The sequence below is a fragment of the Tinamus guttatus genome, unplaced genomic scaffold, assembly GCF_059628265.1.
Source record: "Tinamus guttatus ecotype Peru unplaced genomic scaffold, ASM5962826v1 Tinamus_guttatus_pri_ptg000190l, whole genome shotgun sequence".
NCBI lineage: Eukaryota > Metazoa > Chordata > Aves > Tinamiformes > Tinamidae > Tinamus > Tinamus guttatus.
Genome location: NW_028288724.1, coordinates 231,534 through 255,123, shown reverse-complemented (window position 1 = coordinate 255,123; position 23,590 = coordinate 231,534). Strand labels below are relative to the sequence as shown.

General features: G+C 51.5%; 1 pseudogene; it reads left to right on the top strand.

The window, feature by feature from the left end:
* LOC104581145 (coiled-coil domain-containing protein 81-like) overlaps positions 1-22,755 on the top strand; it is a 272,002-nt pseudogene extending 249,247 nt beyond the window's left edge.
* Positions 22,756-23,590: the final 835 nt, after the last annotated feature.

Here is a 23,590-nt window from a genome sequence, read left to right as displayed (position 1 = left end):
TGCTCTGTCTACCATCTCAGGCTCCTTCCAGTGAAAAAGGATAGTCCAAAGATGGTCAATCTAAGGAAAAAGCACAGACTCGACAGAGAGCACTGTCCTCTACTCCAATGTTGTAGGCACATGAAGGACTCACCCTGGCACAGGGGTCTTTGGCAGAATTGTCTGCACATGAGGCGCATGCTTGAATTGATTCCGTATCCCTAGAGTCACTGGACTGGAGACTCAGCGTGGAGACTCTTGCACTGCCCCATAGGACTGTACCCTCCCATCTCTCCATTCAGTAATGAGAGGAACAGACACAACGACCTAGTGCTGCCCATCAGCAAAGGGAATGGAACAACTCAGCTCAGCTCAGGTTCAAGAGGAAACCTGCATCTTCCATGCTGCTCTCTAGCTTTTCTGGCCATGCCACATGCTCCACAAAGAGAGTCCCATAGCAGCGTCTATGTCCCAGCCACTAGCAGATCTGCTGTCTCAGAGACAGCTCCCCAGGGATGGACCTCCAGAGAAGTCTGGCTTTTGTTGTGACTGAGCTGAGTGAGAGGAGTGGGCAGAGGAAGGGGCTGCTCACCCAAGCAAGGTGATTGTCTTACCGCTTTGGAGGATCACCTTGAAAAAGCTTGACTGTAGAAACAGTGACTGCAAGACTAGGACTGCTCCCAAACAGTCCTTCCAGGTCAGTTTTGCACTGGAAACAGGATTATCTTTGATAAGGATGGGGTTTGGACCCATGTGCATGTAACAGAAATCATTAGCAGTGCATCGTTGTAGCCTCTTGCCCCCCTCATTGCCATGCTGCTATTGTCAGGTTTTAATTTTCACATTTGCACTGAGCAAATCAAGCTATGGTAGGTGCTTCTGTCCTCCTCAATTTTGCTTTTGAACACCAGGACTGACCTGCAGGGAAGGGGTGTGACACCAACATGTCCTGCATTCTTGTAGGCAACACAGAATCCAGCAGCGCTGCACACTTTCCTCCGAAGTGGGGAGGAAAATTTTCCCTTTTCCCTCTCGTTTCCGAGTTCAATTCCTGGGAGTTGAAAAGCGCCTTCCCTGTGAGCAGGGGAGGTGCAGGGAGGTGCCCAGCATATCAAGGGGCTGGTGAAAACATGGCCATGAGATGCTTTGGGAAAGCATTTGCAATTAATGTGTGGCCGCTCATGATTCCCTTACTTGTCTTCCTTAAAGGATGACACAGAGCTGAATGGACAGTGCTCAACTCTGATTCTATTTTATTTATGTGTGTCTTTGTATTGGAGATGGAAATTTCTATGATCTGTAGAGTCATAAATAAGCATTGTGTAAAACAAAATCTAGACCTTGGAGGGAAAAACATTGAATCTTGATAATGCTCAGCAGAGGCCACTAACAAAGGAAGGTTGTAATACGTGGATCCCTGAAGAAGAACGAAAAGCAACATGTTATCTAAACCAACAAAGAAGTAGTTAGTTCAGAAGCAACAAGAACTGCTGCTCAGGCTGGTTTGCAGCCAGCCTGACTACAAACTGCTGTCTAAGGAAGTTTGAAGGCCAAAGTCACTGTGAGAATGAGAAGGATAAGGGAAGTGAGACCACCAAATTGAGGGATGAGGCCCCCTTCTGGAATTTGTGCAGGCACAGTCCTAGAAGGATGATATAATAGAAAGGTGGAGATTTACCCACCCCTGGGTGGCCTCCTGGCACCTACTGGCCCTACGTGACCGGACACCCCAGGGGATAAAATACGAAGGGCAGATTTGGGGGACGGAGACTCCCAATATCGAGGCCAATTTTGTCTCCTGCGAGGACGCCGGGTATGATTGAGGTGCCAGCCCCTCCAGCCTGCTATCTTGGAGAGATGCATGGTTTCGTAATTCTGCTGGCAAGTATTATTCAGTAAGTAACTTTTTTGTATTCACATGTACTAACCAATTCATGTTCGTTTGTACTTGTATCTATGTTGTGTTAATTAAAGGCATCATTGTTATTAAGTCTATTTTCTTGTCTTTGGATTGCCGAATCCCAAGCCCATCTGGCACAGTCTTGTGCTTGGTGCTGCTCCTAACACTGTCCATCTCTGTCCTTGTTTCCTCACAGTGTAACAGCGCTTGCCAAGACCTATCTTTGCACCCACAGGTGTGAAGGGGAAGGTCAGTGGCACCAGCCCCACCAGCAATGATGCCTTCATTCATAGCAGCCCTTGTTCAGGAGGCAGTGGCTGCCAAGCCACTTTCCACCATCTTCGAAAGATGGAGAATGGGGGAGGTGCGAGAAGCCTAGAAGAAAGCCAATGCCATGCCGGTCTTCTAAAATGGTAAGAAAGAGGACCCAGGCAACTACAGGCCAGTGAGCCTCACCTCCATCTCTGGAAAAGTCATGGAGCAGCTCATCTTGGCTGTTGTCTCCAAACATGTGGAGGATAAGAAGGTGCTCAGGAGTAGTCAACATGGATTCATCAAGGGGAAATTTTGCTTGACTAACCTGATAGCCTTCTATGATGGAATGACCAGATGGATAGATGAGGGGAGAGCGGTGGATGTCGTCTATCTTGACTTCACCAAGGCTTTTGACACCGTCCCTCACAACATCCTCCTGGGCAAGCTCCGGAAGTGTGGGATAGATGAGTGGACAGTGAGGTGGATTAGGAACAGGCTGGATGGCAGGGCCCAGAGGGTGGTGATCAGCAGTGCAGAGTCCAGTTGGAGGCCTGTAGTTAATGGTGTCCCTCAGGGATCAGTTCTTGATCCAGTCCTGTTCAATCTATTCATCAATGACCTGGATGAAGGCACAGACCGCTCCCTCAGCAAGTTTGCTGATGACACAAAACTGGGAGGAGTAGCTGATATCCCAGAGGGCTGCGCTGCCATCCAGAGCGACCTGGACAGATTGGACAAGTGGGCGGTGAAAAACCTCATGAAATTCAACAAGGCCAACTGCAAGGTTCTGCACCTGGGGAGGAATAACCCCAGACACCAGTACAGGCTGGGGCCTGACCTTCTGGAGGGCAACTCTGCAGAGAAAAACCTGGGCATCTTGGTGGATGACAAGTTGACCATGAGGCAGCAGTGTGCCCTCGTGGCCAAGAAGGCCAATGGGATCCTAGGGTGCATTAAGAAGAGTGTCTCCAGCAGGTCGAGGGAGGTGATCCTGCCCCTCTACTCAGCCCTGGTGAGGCTGCATCTGGAGAACTGTGTCCACTTCTGGGCCCCACAGTACAAGAGGGATGTGGAGCTGCTGGAGAGAGTCCAGCGCAGGGCCGCAAGGATGATCAGGGGCCTGGAACATCTGCCCTATGAGGAGAGGCTGAGGGAGCTGGGCCTGTTCAGCCTGGAGAAGAGAAGGCTGAGAGGGGATCTAATCAGTGTATATAAATACCTCAAGGGAGGCAGCGAGGAGGATGGTGCTGGCCTCTTTTCAGTGGTGGCCACCGACAGAACTAGAGGTAACGGCCACAAACCGAAAAATCAAAAGTTCCACAGGAACTTAAGGAAAAATTTCTTAACAATGAGGGTGACAGAGCACTCAAGCAGGTTGCCCAGAGAGGTTGTGGACTCTCCTGCTCTGGAGACCTTCAAAACCTGCTTGGACGCAGTCCTGTTCCACATGCTCTAGGTGACTCTGTGTGTGCATGGGGTTTGGACTAGATGACCTCTAGAGGTCCCTGCCAACCTTAATGATCCTATGATTCTATGATTTTATGATTCTATGACAGGTCCTTCCTGATTCCCCAGTGGCTGCAGAAATGTTGAAAGGGCCATGCTTTGTGGTGCATCCCTTGTCTAGATCCAGTCCCAGCTGAGAGGCAATCCCAACTTCTCCATCCCAGCCTGTGGCCCAGCAGAAGAGTTTAAATGTGGCTTTCTACTGAGGCTCTCAGGGCACCAGGGGACAGCTCTCTGGGACATGTCAGCTTGTCCGGGGCATGTCATGACACAGAGTATGTCCCACCCCTCAGCGTGCTCGTAGGGGATGAAGCTCAGCTGAGCAGGCAATTTGAGGTCCTCAGGGCCTTGACAAAGCCCATGAGGTAGAGGGGGGAGTCTGGAGGGACAGCACTGTCACAGCACTGGTGCAGTGATTGTAAGGTCACCTCTAGGATGCAGCCTGACTGGCCAGCAGCAGGCAGGCCAGTGAGTGGTCAGTGTCACCACATCAAGGGCAGGAGAAAGCCCCAGCAGAGAGGAGGAAATTCATCCCATCTTCCCTACTGAGAGGAGAGCTCAGTAACACTGAGCTGATGATGATTTCACTTCTTCGGCAATGTGGCAAGATCTTTGGAAATAAACTTATAGCTGGGACACAAGGATGATGCTCATGTGTATCCAGTATAGCCTTGTATCAAAAGAAGGTCATCCTGCATGCTCTGGAATGGTTACAGAGGATCATGGGGCAGCTGGATTTTCAGGGTTCACTGAAACATGCTGTGACACAGACTGCCATCATGAACTGGACAGCAGCCAATAACCCTGTCCAAAAGGCTTGGATTCCCCACATGGGCATTATCCTCAGTAAAAGTTGCCAATAATTTAACTGACACTCTGTCCATTCATGCCTGCGAAGCAGATGGATCATTTTGATCCATCCCTTCCTGATATAAACCCAGGCACCTGCACTGTTTCACTCTGCTCCTGCTGTGTACTCTGCATTTTAGTTTCAGAGCAGACACATTGTTTCCCTCAGCCAAGAACAGACATTTAGCTGTAGGTCTCAGGCTCTGGTCTGGGACCTGGCAAACATCTCATGTGGCCCATGTCCATGCGTGTGAATGTAAACAGAGCCTGACAAAGGGAACAGTCCAAATGCAACCCAGGACCTACTTTCCTGCAGGCTCTGGGCATGGTCTGGTGGGGCTGGTCTGGGATGGATTGGGCCTGGGAAGCCCTGCTACCACAGACTCCAATCTGCCCATGTGACTGCAATCTCCTCCTGCACAGACCATCCTCTGAGGAGGGAGTCCTATTGGCCTCTCCCCTGCTGCTGGTTTCCGATGCACCAGGGGTAGTGGAAAAGAGCAAAGTGCCCATCCTGCGCCCCCCACCTGCCAGCTCTGCCCTGCTTCTGCAACCCCACAAGCTGCTTTGCTCCTCTGGCCATCTCTTGCTGCTGCTCGATCCTCCTCTGCCAGCAGGGTCTCAAGCACAACTCGGACATCCTGCTCTTTGTCATCCTGTCATCACAAGATTCTGCAGCACAAGACAGTTCTGTTGGCTGTTGCCATGAATGATGTGGGCTCAACTGACTGTGTTCACATAAAGAGAGAGCGAGATCACCCCCAGCTGAAATGCCCAGAGCTGCAAGATGTGCCCACAGGAATGCTCTGTGTGCCAGATACCAGCTCTCTCTTGATGCAGCAAGGAGAAGAGCAGGATTCATAACAGATGGAGCCTCTAAGGGGCACAGGTACCCCACCCTGGCAAATGTATTGAACACTGTTTAACAGTCCCAGCTACTGCATGGGATCAAAAACTCTCAGAGCTGCCTGGAACCTGTTGTGCAGAGGAAGCATCTCACCCACACAAGCACAGGGTTACAGGGTCGCCCTCATCCATTCCTCCAAGTGTCTCACCTGCCACGAGTGGCTTCTCTTTCAGGTTTCTTCCCCTGTTCTTCTAGCACATTGGTATTAGAAATTTGGGGTGGTGGGTGGGCAGGCGGTGCACAGAGCCAGGGGGACAGGTGCAGGCAGACACCCTTGAGGGCTTGGCTGCTCCTGGCCCTCAGGGTGCTCTGCCCCAGCACCCAGGCCTGCACCAGCTCCCTGGTACCTCTGCCAGGAACCCTGGGGCTGCTCTCGCAAAGTCAAGCCCCGGCCGTCCCCGTGCAGCCTCTGCCTGCACGGCTGGAGCTGCTGCTGGAGCTGAGCTGCTCTGTGGGCTTGGGCCAGGCCCCTGCGGCCATCCTGCTGCTGCCCAGAACCTGCAAGATAGAAGGGGGCATTTGTAGGGCAGGTCCCTGCGGAAGCGAGCTCCGGCCCCATGACCTCTGTTGCTACCAAGGCCGGGGCAGGCCTTGCCCAGCGTAGGCAGTGCTGTCTGTCTGCAGTAGCCCATGCGGCCTCTCTCCCACCAGCTGTCCCCCTTCCTGCACACCACAAATCTGTATCCATCCCCAGCAGCCATGGGAACGGTTACCTGGCTGCTGCTGCCATGGCTCTTCCATTCCACGGGCTCCTCTCGGGACTGCAGTCGGCCAGGCTGGTGGTGGTACCCAGAGCCTGGAGAGAGCAGGAGGCATTGGTGAGGATGGTTACAGCACCGGCTCTGTCTTCGGGGCCTCGTGTTCTCTCCTGGTGTGGGGCAGGTGGTACACAGCCCTGGCAAGGCTATTGCTTGCCCAGCCTCGGCCCCCTCCCAGCAGCAGTCCCTTTTTCCGCTCGGCACAAGACTGTGCTCGCTGCAGCCCTGGAAAAGGGTCCCCCTGTAGGGGTCCCCATGGAGATGCTCCAACCCTGCAGCCACTGAGAGATGTAGCCCTGAGAAGCATTGGTGTTCCTGTGGCAATAACTGCCCCTCCAGGATCTTCAACTCCTCTAAACGTTCCAAACAAACTGGGCAGCTGGCATTCCTTTCAGCCAGGACTGTCCATGTCCTTCAACAGGTCACGGCAGGCTAACAGAATTGCATTTCCTTTCAAATTCCACAATGTGACGGAGCGGTGGAGAAATGGAGAACTTGCTGCAAGGAGGGCTGCTAGCATCTGCTTGGTCTCATTGAGCCTTTTCAGAAAGTCTCTGTAAATTCTTGTTCACATCTGCCCCATCAATTAGAAACATGCCAGTTTTCTTCAGTACAAAGACAACAGTCCTCCCACTCTAGAGGGGAGAGAAAAGACGCAGGGTGTCTTCTAAGCCAGTCACTAACGTTTTGCAGGGGAGAAGGATGTTTGTGCTTACATGTGCACATTTCAGGGGCTCAGAAGGCTTATGTCCTAGGAAGCAGACAAAGAGGAACAAAGTCACTAGCAGAGCACACTAAAACAGGGCAGCAACATCTTTGTGGTCTTCAAGCAAGCAGCTCCTACAGAACTTCTGGGAAAAATCATGTGGGAAGATGTTCAAAGCACTCTGCAGCCAGATGTGCCAAGTAGACAGCAATGCCTTCTTCCCTAGAGAGTTGGAAAGAAAGGGCCACAACCATCTCCTGTCAACATGTGGCTCGACAGCAGAACAATGGGAGGAGGAACAAGGAGAGGGACAAGTTGCTTTGATGGTTGCTAGGTCACAGGACTTGGGCCAAGCTCAGCCCATTCCACACTGGGAAAGATTTCACAGGGCCATGTCACAGCCATCTAACAAAGAAGGGAAAAAGAAAAGCAAAAAAAAAGCATTGCGCCCATCTTGATCCTCCAGTCCATCTCAGCACACTGTGAAGTGCACAATATCCCTGCTTTTCGTGCTAGAGACCCATCTCTGAGAAGTGCCAACCTGAGAGGTTGCCGTGCCAGAGAAGATGTGGAGTCATTGGAAAGGGAAGAGTGACTCCAAAAACACAGCTCAGAGTTCCTGCTGCCCCACACCTATCACCCATGTCCACTACAGCTGCAGCGTTCACAGGGATGACCAGCAATCACAGCAAAACCGACCTCTGATGGCTTTTCACATGCACTAGGGTCCAGTCTCTATTTCAAGGCTCTGTACAGCTGAGTCTGACCTACTTCAAGGTGCAAAGAAAAGGGAAAAGCCAGTATGAATGCTGCTATTTGCCATTACAGAGACACAGCTGTAGCCAGCTGTGGAATCAAATCAGGGAGAGATGCAGTATAATGGTAATTGCCATGATGATGTCCTGAGAGCTACAAATTGAAACTGTTTTTGGAGAAGTCTGGAGCTCTAACAGTCACTGCAAAACAGCAGTTATGTCCCCAGTAAACCCCATCCTAACTGGGGCTCAGCACCGAGGTGGGCACTGCCTTGAGGCTACAACCTTAATTTGCACCCCCAGCAGTGATTTGGACCACAAATAGAGCTATTAAGGCATGGGGATCCTGCCACGAGGTATCCACACCGTGACCCTGAGCTCAAAGGCTGCTCTGCCAGTCTGGGGAAACAAACAGGAGGCAGCAGTTGGGGTCCTGCACAAAAAGCCCTGCTAAGGGCTAAGGAAAAGTCCAAGGCTTCCTTTCCAGCACAGACATCTCCAGCAGCTTCTCCAGAGCCCAGCAGGAGCTGCAGGGCCCCTCAGCCTCCTTCACACAGGTCTCCTAGCCTTCCAGATGCAGCTCTCATGCAGCAAACCCCTCGCTAGGGTAACTGCCAAGGCATTTTCACCCAGTGAGAGGATGGTGCTGTGCACACAGCATCCCAGGTGCTCATCCCACGGGCGCACAGCACAGGCGGCTGCTGCCACCGCGGGAGGAAGCACTCACCACTGAGCACACCAAAACATCCAACAGCTCCTTGACAGCCACCACAATGCTCTTCTGGCTGCTACAGCCAGCGGCTCCTTCCCTTGACAGTTCCCTCAGCCACAAAAGCTTCAGGAACCTCTGTTCCGCCATGGCCAGCCTGTACATGGCTTTTAGACCTCCTGACTGCAGCTTCACAAGGTCTGGGGCGGGGATGGGAACTGAGCAGGGCAAGAGGAAGCAGGCAAGAGATCTCAACATCTCCTAGCAGGAATGGCTCTGAACAGAGTGAGCAATTGCTGTCCCAGGTGCTTTGGGCCACAAAGCTTGTGCAAGACATAAAAGTATAACATTCTAAATGCTGTGGGCCTGAATATGTTTTTTTTAATGTGAGTAGAAATGAAGCAAATAAAAAATCAAGTAAGTGCTTGTTCCTGAGCACCCACTCAAGGGTAATGGTGCTCTTAAAGTGTCTCTGATAAGCCGTATTTGCTCATGGCTGCATGCACAAGGAGCCTATTCAGGGAGATGTCCACTCTCTAGAACTCCCATGGGCCTGAACACCTGGGTTCCCTCCAGCACCTGACAGTGATTAGAGCTGGCAGGGGGCAGAGGCAGCCCCTTCCATACAGGAGTCCTGGCTGGGCAGAGGGCTGAGAGCTGCCCAGGGATGGCTCCAACCCAAACATGACCTGGGCAAAGCTTGCCAGACACACACAGTTTAATGGTAAATGATATATCAAATGTCCTCTGCCTGCTTTGGATTTTTCTCAGAGAGTCTTGGCCTCTCTTGGGCAAATATTCCCCCATTACGGCAATGCATACACTTCATTCATTATTTTCAAAGTAACTTCAGAGTATGAGTAATGTCACAGCTTTTTTAAGTACAATAAATAATTCAGCACTTTTTAAAACTCAGTTTTCCAATAGTAATGCACAAAGCAGAAACAGGCAAAAAGAAAATCTTCCCGTGACTGCTTCCTGTCTGGACTGTGTCCAAAGCAAATATTGAAGTCAGCACTGGGTGGCTTAAGTCTTTCGTAAGTGATACATAACAGCTCCATGTGCTATGGTAAGTGTCCCATAAAGATAAGAGCAAACATGCATCCTGTAAGAAGTAATCTTGGAAAATGACCTGGAGTGTTTCACTAAAGAATCTGACCATTCTCACGAATCATGCCTCAGTGACTCTCATTTATCTCTTCTCATCTGAGAAACCTAGACAACGTCTGCCTGAAGTTGTGACAGAGACTGTATCATGACGAGAACAAAACCAGTGTGACACTGAGGTTCCCTGTAATTGGGGAACTGCCCTCTGAAGTGATCCAGCTGTAAAGGACAATCAAGAAAACCTTGGCTACACAGAGAAGGCAGCTCTCAGCCCACAAGCCATCGTGTTTGGAGGGTGCAATGGGCTCAGCCTGGCAGATGGCCCCTGGAACAGGCTACTATTTGCGAGCATCAACCTCTGCCTTCTTGTCCATCAGGACCAAGCTGGCTGGGGGAGGAGAGATGAATGGCAGTGGAGAGGGAGAAATCCAAAGTGATTTATCCATGTGCCTCAGTGGTTGCCTTCAAAATGCATAGGAGAAGATCTTTCTCCTGACCTGAAAGTAGTCAAAGCTTTTGCTAAGATTTTTTTTTAAGTTAATATCTCTTCAAAATCAAAAAACTAGATCAAAGTGCTACCAATGTCCTTTCCATCTCCCCTAGTGTGTCCTAGTGTGGAGAGCATTGCCACCTGTAAATAGCCAGGAAGTTCTTGGCTAGTCTATGTTTCTCCATTTATCTGAAACCTTGATTTCTTCTCTGTTTGTAACTCAGTTTCAAGATCCTTGTTTTCTGCTTTATTCACTTAGTAACTGAACAGAGACATGTGGTGAAGATGTTTCTGTGCTCCCAGGCTGGTCAGTGGCAGAGTTCCTTGGAGCAGGTCAGCCAGCAGCTCCTGCTGCCCCATGGTCTTTGGTGCTGCTGCTGCTGCTGACTGGGCTCACTCACAAAAGCTTCTGCCTGGTCAGCACAAGTTCATGGCACACTTCCTGTTTCTGAAAGACAGTGGAGAAGCACCTGATTTTATAAAGTTTTTTTCTTAAGTTAATATCATCACTGCCCCTGAGCATGAGATGCAGGGAGGGAACATACCTTCATGTCATGCAAGTGTTGCCAGCTCAGGAGGGGGAAAGGGGACTTGGACACCTGGTTCCCTGCTCTGCTCTGGCTAGGAGTGTAGGATCATGGATAGAAGCTTCCTGTCCCTTAGGTCAGAGATTCCCCACTCTGATTAGCAAGGTGAATCAATGCCTAATCTCTGACCACCTCCCTGACCCATACAGGCCCCAGTGCCAGGGAGAGCAACCCAGGCATGTGGGGACCATTATCCCATTCTGCATTTACTTTAAGACTCTCTTCCTCTGCCATCTCTAATCTCTGTCAGGCAGTAGAGGGAACCCAGATGTTTGGGGCTTTGGTGTTTGGGTGTCTGTATTGCACCTCGTAGACAATTCTGTAGGTCCACTGGAGAGGAGGGCAGCTCCCTGAATAGTTTCTATTCACAAAGCCCTGGGCAACACAGCTTATCAGAGACACTTCATGGGCCCAATTATCCTTGAGTGGCTGCTCAGGAACAAGCACCTGCTTCATCTCATGCCCTCTGAAGAGCCAATTCCTCCTTGAGGACAACACATGCGGCAATGTGGTCTTTGCTACAGACCAGGGCATTGAAAGGTCACTCCCTGGGGAAGAGACAGTGGCTTCTCTGAGTCCCATGGAGGGAAGAGACAGCTGTTGGAAGCCTAGTTGAGGATGGGGCACTGAGACCCGGTAGTCATGGACGGCTCTGGAGAGCAGGACTGAGGCATCTGGGAGGGCATGGTCCCTCAGGCAGCAGCAGGGCCAGGGCAGGCGCAGTTCCCCTCTGGTCCATGCTCTGCTCTGCTCTGCTTTGGGGAGGCTGCAGCTGGAGTCTGGGATCAGTTTGAGCCCCAGTGTAATGGACATTGAAGGAGCTGGAGCTGGGCACTGAACTCACCCCTAACAGTTGCCCCAAGCCCTACAACTGCTCATCTCGTAATGTCCACCACTCACCATTACTCGTGTTTTATATTGTGTCCCAGTACATGCACTGAGTTCCTGGCAGCCTGGGGAAATCTCTCTTTGTGAGACTGTCAGGGGGAATCATGTTGGGGCAGGAGGTCCTCCCTGCAGAATGTCCAGCTGTCATGGGGGCACTGCTGCTCCCCACCCACTGGATGCCTGTGTCCTTCTCCGAGGAGCTGCCAAGTGCAGGATGGAGGCAGGGAGACTGATGCCAGGGGAGGGCATGTTGCCAGGGCCAAGATTGAATTTGCCCTGGGGCTCTTGGAATGGGGAAGTTCTGGGAGGGATAAATTTGCTCCTCACCCTTTGCAGCCGCATCCAGGAATCACCAGACCTTGGAGGAAGATGAAGGTCACAGTGCTCAGTGTGGCTGTGCTTCTTGCCATCCTGTACCACCCAGCAGATGCACTGGTAAGCTCTAATGCGAGGGTGATGGGCTTGATGCTGGAGGTGACTGCAGGGGCAGAGCTTTCCTGTGTCTGCATAGGGCAGAGGGAGCCACGGCTGCTGCCACAGGGACCTGCAGGAACCCTTCTGTGAGGGTAGAGCTGAGATGAGCTAAGCAGAGATGAGCAGTGGGGAATAATTGTGGCTGGGGCCACGCCAAGGGGTTGTGGATTTGGGCTGTTGGGTGCCCCCTGACTACAAGGCGCTGCGCCCTCCCAGCCACCTGCAGCCCAGATCAGTGTGGGACATGAACCTATCCCTGCACTGCTGGGTGCTTCTTACACCCTGACCCTCACCTCTTACCCTCCAGGAAGTGGGACCACTACGCACGGACGAAGATGTGGGCTTGGATGTGAACTCTCTGGTAAGTGCTCCGATGGCTCCCAGGTCCCAGTCAGGAACCCTGAGATCCCCCTCTAGAGCCCTGGCCCTGCAGAACCTTCTAGACACCTCCTGCATGGGACACCAGGAATCCCTTTGCTCTGGACCACCTCAGCACCCCTTCTCGGTGTCCTTCAGGTCCCTTGACCTTGATATGTCTCCTTCTCCTCTCCTGGTGTTCCCCAAACTCCTCTTTTTGGTCTCCCCCAAGCATCTCTTTCCAGGCTGCCCCAGGCCTGCACCTTTCACACCAGCAGCGTTCACCAAATCCCCTTTCTTTGGCACAACTTACCAAATCCCATCTGTCCAGTCCCTCAGTCCCTGAGTTTGGTTCCTGCCAAACTGTCCCCAGGCCTGACAGCTCTGTTGTGGCTACCACAGAAACAGGGCTGTGGGTGTCAGCTGCTGGACTCTCATCGGAATCACAGAGACGTGGTGGGATAGCTCGCACGACTGGAGCGCTGCCATGGAAGGCTATGTGCTCTTTAGGAAGGACAGGCTGGGAAGGCGAGGTGGTGGAGTTGCTCTTTATGTGAGAGAGCAACTGGAATGCATGGAGCTCAACCTGGGAGTCGAGGATGAGCGAGTTGAGAGCTTGTGGGTAAGGATTAGAGGGCAGGCTAATGTGGGAGACACTGTGGTGGGTGTCTGCTACCGGCCACCTGACCAGGACGAGGAGGTTGATGAGGCCTTCTATAGGCAGCTGGATGTTGCCTCACGGTCACAGGCCCTGGTTCTCATGGGGGACTTCAACTACCCCGACATCAACTGGGAGGACAACACAGCCAGGCATAAGCAGTCCTGGAGGTTCCTGCAGAGCGTCGACGATAACTTTTTGACGCAGGTTGTGGAGGAGCCGACGAGGAGAGGTGGGCTACTGGACCTCGTGCTATCAAATAGGGAGGGCCTAGTAGGAGATGTTAAGGTGGGGGGTAGCCTCGGCTGCAGTGACCATGAGTTGGTGGAGTTCAGGATTCAACGAGGAGGAGGCAGGGCTGTAAGTAGCCTTGCGACGATGGACTTCAGGAGGGCCAACTTTAGCCTCTTCAGAGACCTCCTCGGTAGAATCCCATGGGCTAGTGCTCTAGAAGGCAGGGGGGCCCAAGAGAGCTGGTTAGTTTTCAAGCGGCACTTCCTCCACGCCCAGCAGCAGTGCATCCCTGTGTGTAGGAAGGGAGGCAGAGGGGGCAGGCGACCTGCGTGGATGAGCCGGGAGCTTGTGGCAATGCTCAAGCAGAAGGCAGCGGTATACAGAATGTGGAAAAAAGGACAGGCCCCCTGGGAGAAATACAGGAACGTAGTCAGGGAGTGCAGAGATGCGACAAGGAAAGCTAAGGCACGTCTGGAAGGCAAGCTGGCAAGGGACGTTAAAAATAACAAAAAAAAATTCTTCAAATACATTAACAGCAAAAGGAAGATCAGGGAAAACGTGGGTCCGCTGGAGGACGGGATGGGCACCTTGGTTACAAATAACACAGAAAAAGCAGAGTTGCTCAATGCCTTCTTTGCTTCGGTGTTTACCAAGGGCAGCCCTTTAGAGCCCCAGGCCCTAGAGGCAAGAGAAGAAGTGGGTGGAGAGGAAGACTTGCCCTGGGTAGAGGAAGATTGGGTCAGAGAGCACCTAAGGAACCTCGATACCCACAAATCCATGGGCCCTGATGGGATGCACCCCAGAGTGCTGCGGGAACTGGCAGATGCCATAGCTAAGCCGCTCTCCATCATCTTTGAAAGATCCTGGAGAACGGGGGAGGTGCCAGAAGACTGGAAGAATGCCAATGTCACGCCAGTCTTCAAAAAAGGCAAGAAGGAGGACCCAGGCAACTACAGGCCAGTCAGCCTCACCTCCGTCCCCGGAAAAGTGATGGAACGGCTCATACTGGCTGTTGTCTCCAGGCACATGGAGGAAAAGAAGGTGCTCAAGAGTAGTCAGCATGGATTCACCAAGGGAAAATCTTGCCTGACTAACCTGATAGCCTTCTATGATGAAATGACCGGCTGGATAGACGAGGGGAGAGCGGTGGATGTCGTCTATCTCGACTTCACCAAGGCTTTTGACACCGTCCCTCACAACATCCTCCTGGGCAAGCTCCGGAAGTGTGGGATAGATGAGTGCACAGTGAGATGGATTAGGAACTGGCTGGATGGCAGGGCCCAGAGAGTGGTGATCAGCGGTGCAGAGTCTAGTTGGAGGCCTGTGGCTAGTGGGGTCCCCCAGGGGTCAGTCCTTGGTCCAGTCCTGTTCAATTTATTCATCAATGACCTGGATGAAGGCACAGACCGCTCCCTCAGCAAGTTTGCTGATGATACCAAACTGGGAGGAGTAGCCGATACCCCAGAGGGCTGTGCTGCCATCCAGAGGGACCTGGACAGACTGGACAAGTGGGCGGTGAAAAACCTCATGCAATTCAACAAGGCCAAGTGCAAGGTCCTGCACCTGTGGAGGAATAACCCCAGACACCAGTACAGGCTGGGGACCGAGCTTGTGGAGAGCAGCTCTGCGGAGAAAGACCTGGGTGTCATGGTGGACGACAAGTTGACCATGAGGCAGCAGTGTGCCCTCGTGGCCAAAAAGGCCAATGGGATCCTGGGCTGCATTAAGAAGAGCGTCTCCAGCAGGTCGAGGGAGGTGATCCTGCCCCTCTACTCAGCCCTGGTGAGGCCGCATCTGGAGTACTGTGTCCAGTTCTGGGCTCCACAGTACAAGAGGGATGTGGAGCTGCTGGAGAGAGTCCAGCGCAGGGCTACAAGGATGATCAGGGGCCTGGAACATCTGTCCTATGAGGAGAGGCTGAGGGAGCTGGGCCTGTTCAGCCTGGAGAAGAGAAGGCTGAGAGGGGATCTAATCAGTGTATATAAATACCTCAAGGGAGGGAGTGCAGAGGACGGTCATGGTCTCTTTTCAGTGGTGGCCACTGATAGGACTAGAGGAAATGGCCGGAAACTGAAACATCAAAAATTCCATAGGAACTTAAGGAAAAATTTCTTAACAGTGAGGGTGACAGAGCACTGGAACAGGCTGCCCAGAGAGGTTGTGGAGTCTCCTTCTCTGGAGATCTTCAAAACCTGCTTGGATGCAGTCCTGCGCCACGTGCTTTAGGTGTCCCTGCGTATGCAGGGGGGTTGAACTAGATGATCTCTAGAGGTTCCTTCCAACCCTAAGCATTCTATGATTCTATGATTCTATGACAGCCCCCCTTACAGCAGACACAATGTTCTCCATGTCCTCTCAGACACCTGTGTCCCAGAGCAGTGTGGGATGTGGACCCATCCCTGCACTACTGCGTTCCTCTTGTATCCTGAACTTTTTCTTACCCCTCCAGGGTGTGGGGACAGTTGGACTGGAAGACAACAGTGCCCTTGTGGAGCTGAACCATCCGGTAAGTGCCCTGATGGCTCCCCAGGTGTCTATGTGGGCTCTAGTATCCCAAAGAGCCTGGAGATTCCTTGACAGAGACCTCATGGGAGCCCTGGGAGGGGGTGGGGAACAGAGTAGGGATTTCTCACCATCCTTACTGCTGTTGTCTCTGATGTGGACTCAAATGCTATGGACGAGTATCAACCTCTCTGGCTGAGCCTCTCTCCTTCCCATACAAGGATCTCGTGATACTATCTCCCCCAAAAGACGAAGATCTAGGAAAAGTACCTTTGTCCCTCCCACAGGCATCCTTGGCCACTAACCTGGTAAGTTCAGTCAGGCCTGTCTTCTCTGTTCCCTTTCTGGGAAACTGCCCCAAAACTCTGTGTTGGCTCCCAAGAACTCCCTGTGAAGGAGGCCAGAAACCTCTTCCCTCTGGAGCTCCCCATCCTTTCTTTACCATCTCCCCATGATCCTTTTCTGTTGATCTCCCTCCATCCAGCATCCCCAGATCTCCAGCCTTCACTCTTTCCCAATCAGCTCTTTTCACTCCACCACCACCGCAGTTCTCTGCCTTCAATCCCACCCAGGCCTTACCTTGTGCTCCCCAAATGCCATTTGTCTGACCCAGCTTACTAAATCCCATCTATCCAGGCCCCCAGCATCCTTGGGGTGGCTTCCCCCACACCTTTGCCCTCAGCCCACCCTAGTCACCCTTCTTGCCCTCCTCAAGTTCTTTCCATTTGAATCCCAGTCCCTTCCCTACTGTCTCCCCAATCCTGTTCCTTTAGCACCTCCAAATCCAGGCTCCACCATCACCATTCCCTTCCCTTTAGGCCCCGCATAGCCACATTCCTTTCTCTGGGGGTTGCCAGATACCGTCGCTTTGGGCCTCCAAATCTCATCCCCATTGCTATTGCTGCTTTTCTTTTCAACAAGGCACAAGGGTCCAAGTGGATATTTGCAAGCAATAGGCTTGGCAAGGCAGGGAGTTCCTATTCCCAAACAGAACATGGGGGAGCCTTGGGTCTGGGCGCAGTAGGAAAGATACTCCAACCCAACGCAGACTGACATGGGCTTCTTCTTGCCTAGTACGCGAGAGATGCTGCTCTGCCAGCAGGTGGAGATGTTGCTGCTGTGCCAGTAAGTAATGGGGCGCATCTGAGGGGCAGCCAGTGTGGGGAACTGGAGGGGCCTTGGGGACAGACTGGTGTCCCTCATTGTCCCTTTTTCTGCTGCAGGCTGAAGGCATGCGAGAGAAGAGGGCTCTGGGTTTTAAAGAGAGCCAGGACAGCCAAGCCTTTCCCTGGAGCCTCTGGAGGATCCTATTACATTCTCTTTTCCCTAAACTTTTCAGAGGGCAGTGGTAGGGCAGTGACCTCTCTCTTCTGCCAGGAGACCTTGGAGTCACATTCTGTGCCCTGTCCTTGAAGACTGGCACTGTGGATGACCCCCGCCCTGTCTCCCTCCAGTAGTTTGAGGAGATGATTGTCCCTGGACCCCAGACCAAATGCCTGGGAGATCTGGAACATTTTCCCCAAATGATGAATAAATGCATTAGCAAAATTGCCCTTCATGTGTGTGTTTTTCTGTGTGTGTGTCCCCAGGTGCCCCCTCCGCAGCCGGTGACCGAACACCTGGGCTCTCCCTGGCAGCATCTCCCGCACGTGCAGTCTGGTGGAGGGCAAGGCCGGGAGCCCGGGTGCCTGGTAAAAGCAGAAAAGTAATTGGGTTCCTGGCCACTGAGAAACAAAACATTCCCCTCGACTCTGTGTTCATTAAGTGCAAGTCCACTTTCTATTGGGATCTGCAGGAATCTTCTGAGAAATATCTTAGATAGATTGCAGATTGGACCATCTGTGCTGAAGAAGGAGGAAGCCTGATTTCTTGCTTCAAAAAATTCTCAGGGTCAGATTCAAGAGGGACTACTGAGGACAGCTGGCATAAAGCAGGATGTTTTTATCTTTTAACATTAATATAAGAGAGAAAATTAGGAAAAGGTAACACATAGATTTAATGCCTTATGTTGGAATTGCGGAGTGGATAAAAATGGGATGTTTTTTACAGCTGACACTGTCCTCAGAGCATCCTTGAACTAGTTGTTCCCCTATAGATGAGGGGGTTCACTGCTGGAGGCACCTTTGAATACAGAACAGCCACCACCAGATTTAGACCTGCAGAGGAGAGGAAGGAGGGCTGCAGGCAGGCAACCATGCCAGTGCTGACAAGCAAGGAGGCCACAGCCAGGTGAGGGAGGCCCATGGAAAAGGCTTTGTGCTATCCCTGCTCTGAGGGGATCCTCAGCGCATTTGTAAAGATCTGCACCCAGGACAGCATAATTAAAGCTGGGAGGGTTTTTTGGCTGCATCAAGAGAACTGCCCTTGGGTAGCATTGGTGAGAGCCCAGCAGAGCCACCTGAGGTGGTTGGGAGCTGGAGCCCAGGTTGTCTGAGGAGAGGCCAAAGGTGCTGTGTCTGTGCAGCCAGGTGAAGGCACAGGGGGATCTTGCTGCTGCCTGCAGCTGCAGCTGCCCAAAGGGAAGGTGAGGAGAGGATGGAGCCTGAATTTTCCCAGATGTGCCTGGGGCAGGACAAAGTGCAGCAACACAAGTTGCAGGAGAGAAAATTCCCATCCAAGAGTGCAAAATGCATTTGAAGCCCAAGGGTGGTGCAACCCTTTTCCAACCAGGAAAAACGTGGGTCCGCTGGTGAACAGGATGGGCACCCTGGTTACAAACCACGCAGAAAAAGCAGAGTTGCTCAATGCCTTTTTTGCTTTGGTGTTTACAAAGGGCAGCCCTTTAGAGTCCCAGGCCCTAGGGACAAGAGAAGAAACCTGCAGAGAGGAAGACTTGCCCTGGGTAGAGGAAGATTGGGTCAGAGAGCACCTAAGGAAACTCAATACCCACAAATCCATGGGCCCTGATGGGATGCACCCCAGAGTGCTGCGGGAGCTGGCAGATGTCATAGCTAAGCCACTCTCCATCATCTTTGAAAGATCCTGGAGAACCGGGGAGGTGCTGGAAGACTGGAAGAAGACCAATGTCATGCCAGTCTTCAAAAAAGGCAAGAAGGAGGACCCAGGCAACTACAGGCCAGTGAGCCTCACCTCCGTCCCTGGAAAAGTGATGGAGCGGCTCATACTGGCTGTTGTCTCCAGGCACATGGAGGACAAGAAGGTGCTCAAGAGTAGTCAGCATGGATTCACCAAGGGGAAATCTTGCTTGACTAACCTGATAGCCTTCTATGATGGAATGACCAGCTGGATGGATGAGGGGAGAGCGGTGGATGTCGTCTATCTCGACTTCACCAAGGCTTTTGGCACCATCCCTCACAATGTCCTCCTGGACAAGCTCCGGAAGTGTGGGATAGATGAGTGGACAGTGAGGTGGATTAGGAACTGGCTGGATGGCAGACCTCAAAGGGTGGTGATCAGCAGTGCCGAGTCTAGTTGGAGGCCTGTAGCTAGCGGGGTCCCCCATGGGTCAGTCCTTGGCCCAGTCCTGTTCAATTTATTCATCAATGACCTGGATGAAGGCACAGAGTGCTCCCTCAGCAAGTTTGCTGATGATACGAAACTGGGAGGGTAGCCGATACCCCAGAGGGATGCGCTGCCATCCAGAGGGATCTGGAGAGACTGGACAAGTGGGTGGTGAAAAACCTCATGAAATTCAACAAGGCCAAGTGCAAGGTGCTGCACCTGGCAAGGAATAACCCCAGACACCAGTACAGGCTGGAGACTGACCTTCTGGAGAGCAACTCTGCAGAGAAAGACCTGGGTGTCATGGTGGATGATAAGTTGACCATGAGGCAGCAGTATGCCCTCGTGGCCAAGAAGGCCAATGGGATCCTGGGGTACATTAAGAGGAGAGTCTCCAGCAGGTCGAGGGAGGTGATCCTGCCCCTCTACTCAGCCCTGGTGAAGCCACATCTGGAGTATTGTGTCCAGTTCTGGGCTCCACAGTACAAGAGGGATGTGGAGTTGCTGGAGAGAGTCCAGCACAGGGCTACAGGGATGATCAGGGGCCTGGAACATCTGCCCTATGAGGAGAGGCTGAGGGAGCTGGGCCTGTTCAGCCTGGAGAAGAGAAGGCTGAGAGGGGAGCTAATCAGTACCTCAAGGGAGGGAGTGAGGAGGATGGTGCTGGCCTCTTTTCCCTGGTGGCCACTGACAGAACTAGAGGTCATGACCACAAACTGAAACGCCAAAAGTTCCACAGGAACTTAAGGAAAAATTTCTTAACAGTGAGGGTGCCAGAGCACTGGAACAGGCTGCCCAGAGAGGTTGTGGAGTCTCCTTCTCTGGAGATCTTCAAAACCCGCTTGGATGCAGTCCTGTGCCATGTGATCTAGGTGACCCTGCGTGTGCAGGGGGTTGGACTAAATGACCTCTAGAGGTCCCTTCCAACCTTGAGCGTTCTATGATTCTATGAACTTCCCACCTGAGCTTTCCTACCAAGTTAAAGAAGACAACTTTGTAGCAGTGTTGAAGCAGTGTTCAAGCAGTCTGCTTGAAAATGTTAAACCTGCCACTACTCTCTTTAGCCCACCGAAGTGCTCTGTGAGTGATTGTGTTCTTCTTCTGTTGCTTCCTAGGCCATAAAGAAATGGAACCTCTGAAGTGCACTTGCGTTGCTTCAGACCTCTCTGTTCCTCAGAAGGCAGTCGAGGCTTGCATAGAAGAGACCATGCACCTTTTTTGCCACTGTCTGGAAAGCGGGAAGAATGTGGCCCTTGTGTTGAAGGAAATCGGCATGCTTGTTATTCAGGGAAAAGATGTGAAAATTAGATATTAGAGAGACTTTCTGCAAAGGCTGAATGGGACAGAGCAGCTAGTAGCAGCTCTTCTTAGGGTAACTTACCATTTTCTCCCTTTCTGCTTCTAGTCCATTTGGAATTCCAGCAGGAGTATGACTGAATGCATTATGTGAATGAATTAAGTGAGCGTATTAGTGAAAGTGAGTGAAAGTACGAGTGAATGAACTAACAGTAGCATTTCATGACCTTCCTGGGCAAAAGGGCAGTCCTAGTCTAGAGTAATTTAGGCTCCCTGGACAGTTTGTCTTTAGCATTTAGAGAACTTGGCAATAAAGACTCTGGCAATAGCTGTATTGGGTCCAACCAAAGATCCATGCAGGCTAGAATCTCATCCCCATGTGCTTAGGAAAAAGCATCCAAGAGAAGGGCAGGTCTGGGGTGTTCTTCTCCCAGTAGACTTCCCTCCTCCCTGGCTTAGTGCCCTGTTGTGTCAGCATCCTATTTGAACCCATTGGCTGGTATGCTGAAGAGGAGTGACCATTTTTGCTGCAATTGCTGCCTTGCTCTATTTGTGCTGACCAGCCCTTCCCAGTGCCCCGGAGTCACAGCAGACCAAAGGAGGTCTTTCTGTCTTCATGGGTGCATCAACAAAAAGCGCTAGTGGTGACTGCAGCATCTCATAGAGAGAGATTCATTCAAGCCCAGTGCTCTTCCCCATGTCTCTAGTGCAGCCCTTGTCCTCCAGGGTGGGCTTTTAGGTACATTTGGAGAGGTGAAATGTGAAATCAGGCAGATTTGAGGCCCTTGAGGGTTAAGACAGAGATACAAGTAGGCTGTTTTTGAAGGGATTGTTGCCTACTGCAATCTTTGGGCAAGCAGAGGCACAAGAAGAGCAAGAGACAAGACATGCCCCTTGAACACATCCCAGAGGTTTGGCCCTCCCAGTTGTTACCCAGTGTGGAAAGGTAAAGGAAGAGGTTTGTCTGTCTCTTCCTCAGTCGTGGAGGGGCAGCAGTGTGAATGTTGGGAGAAATTGTGGGGTTAACCCGACATCTGACCTTTTTTTTTCCTCAGCTCAGGAGGGATCAGGTCAGGGCAGCAGGGAAAATGGAACTGGTGAAATGCCTTTTCATGTGCTTGCCTCCCTTGATTTCTGCAGCAGGAAAGACCTGAGCTAACTGAGTCTCTGAATGCTGAGACTTGCCAAAGGCCTGAGTATGTTCCTCCCCTTTCTCCTTCATTTCTCCCCAGTTGTTGTGTTCCATAACTGAGGGGCTGCAGAGAAGGACTGCATGTTTCAGAGGTAGCTTCTTCTCTAAGCAGTAGAAAAGATTGCTTCCCTTCTGAGCACTTAGAAAATTTTCTTGTCATCATCTCTCATGTGTCTCTCCCCTTTGCAGATGCCAGAGATGAGGAACGCGCTGCTCTCGTGCACTGAAATTGTTCTTTCCCAGACGTGCTTGGGTCATATCATTGTCTTTCCTGAGTATGTTTCCTTCTTAGCCCCTGGCTGACCAAGCAAGCAGCTGCCCATGGAATTGTGTTGCCAGTCCTTGTGACGGCTGCTCAGAAAGCCATTTATGAGCAACACTTTGAAGTGCACATCAAAGTAGAGGTTCCTCTTTGTCGCTGCCTTGGGACATTTTCATTTCTTCTGTGAGACCTGCATGAATCAAATGTGTCCTGCCTGTGTTTTCAAATGATCAGTTCAGTCATAGTTGAGTCAATTTTGTTTGCTTGTTTGTTTTTTGTGGGGAGACCTGTGTAGGCCACAGTGAAGCCTGTGCTTAGTGGGGTTTTGGAGAGCTTTGTCCTGGCCCCCATGGTTCTGAGTGTTTTGTTCCATTATGTGTCTCGGAGATGCAGGTTCTTTTTTCCACATGCATGGAGATGCGCTTGGGAAGGCTGGCGAGTGAGACAGGAATTAGAAAGGATGCTGGAAAGCTGAAGGAAAGGGGACTAAAGCCTGCCTGAACATGAGCAGGAACAGGAGATGGGTGATCATTCCAACAGCGCACCAGGGGATTTGGGTTGAAATTGGTTTGGCATTTTCAGAGGAAGCACAAGGAAACACTGCAAGAGCCAGAGGAGAAAGGTCATGCCCCTCCAAGCCCTGGCGGTCTTCCTGATGTCTCTCACCTTGATGAGACACTCCTCCAGCATCTGGCCTCTTCTGCCTCTTCTGCTCTGAAAAAAAAGGGACTTCCCAGCACTTCCCAAAAGGCCCCTCTTATTCAAACAATGTGCAAAGGAAGTGTGGTGCCCCCCTGCCTTAAGAGTAATGCCTTTGCCTCTTTCCGGGTATAAGCTTGAGAGCAGACCTGGAAAACCACCTGGGGCACCTGTAAAGCCTAGGTGGGAGGAGGACAGGAGAGGAGAGGCCAGCACCACCTAGAAAAGTAATGGAACAGATGGTTCTTGGTGAGGATTTGTGCCTTCTCCTTCTGTGCTCTTGGGTAGCCATTGGAGCCCAAGTTACAGTGTGATGGCTCAGGTAGCATGAGGCACTAGAGGTGACGCTGCTCCCCCAATAGGGCAAATCTCCAAAGAGTTCTGAGGGAACAAGACCTCAGTGCAGCACAGCACTCTCACCTGTATTAATATCTCCAAGTTCAACTTTCCTCCATTTCCATGCCCTGACCTCATAAAAATGACTCATAAACATCTTCAGAACAACTCATTGGTTTTGATTGTGTCAACAGAAGAACTCTAGGTATGTGAGATCAGTAGGCAGACTCAAGGATCTGCTCCCTTGCCTTAAAATATCACCCTGAGAGAGGCACTGCTAGGATACCCATACATCCCAGCAAGTCTCTTTTTTCAGAATAGGACACAGAGTGAGAAAGCACTACCCTAAAAAATGATGCTGTAAAGTACAAATTAAAAGACAGAGAGAAGGCAGTGTCCAGAATGGCCAAAGCCCAGCCAGGAAACGAGGCTTCAAAGGAATCAGCTTGAAATCTCACATTTTGACCTGAGGCTGAGAAGAACAGCATAGCCTTCCTTTCCAGACAACTCTGCAATGCTGTCCTGAAGTGTCTTCTAACTGCAGGAAATCTTCCTGCTGACTGCCTACTCTCAAAAGAAAGCGACCCACCCCCCAAAATTGATAATCTTCCTGCCAACTGCCTGCTCTCAAGAAAATGCAACCTAGCACCTAAAATTGTTAATATTCCTACCAACTGCCTACTCTCAAGAAAAATCAACCCCCCCCCTTCAAAATTTTTAAT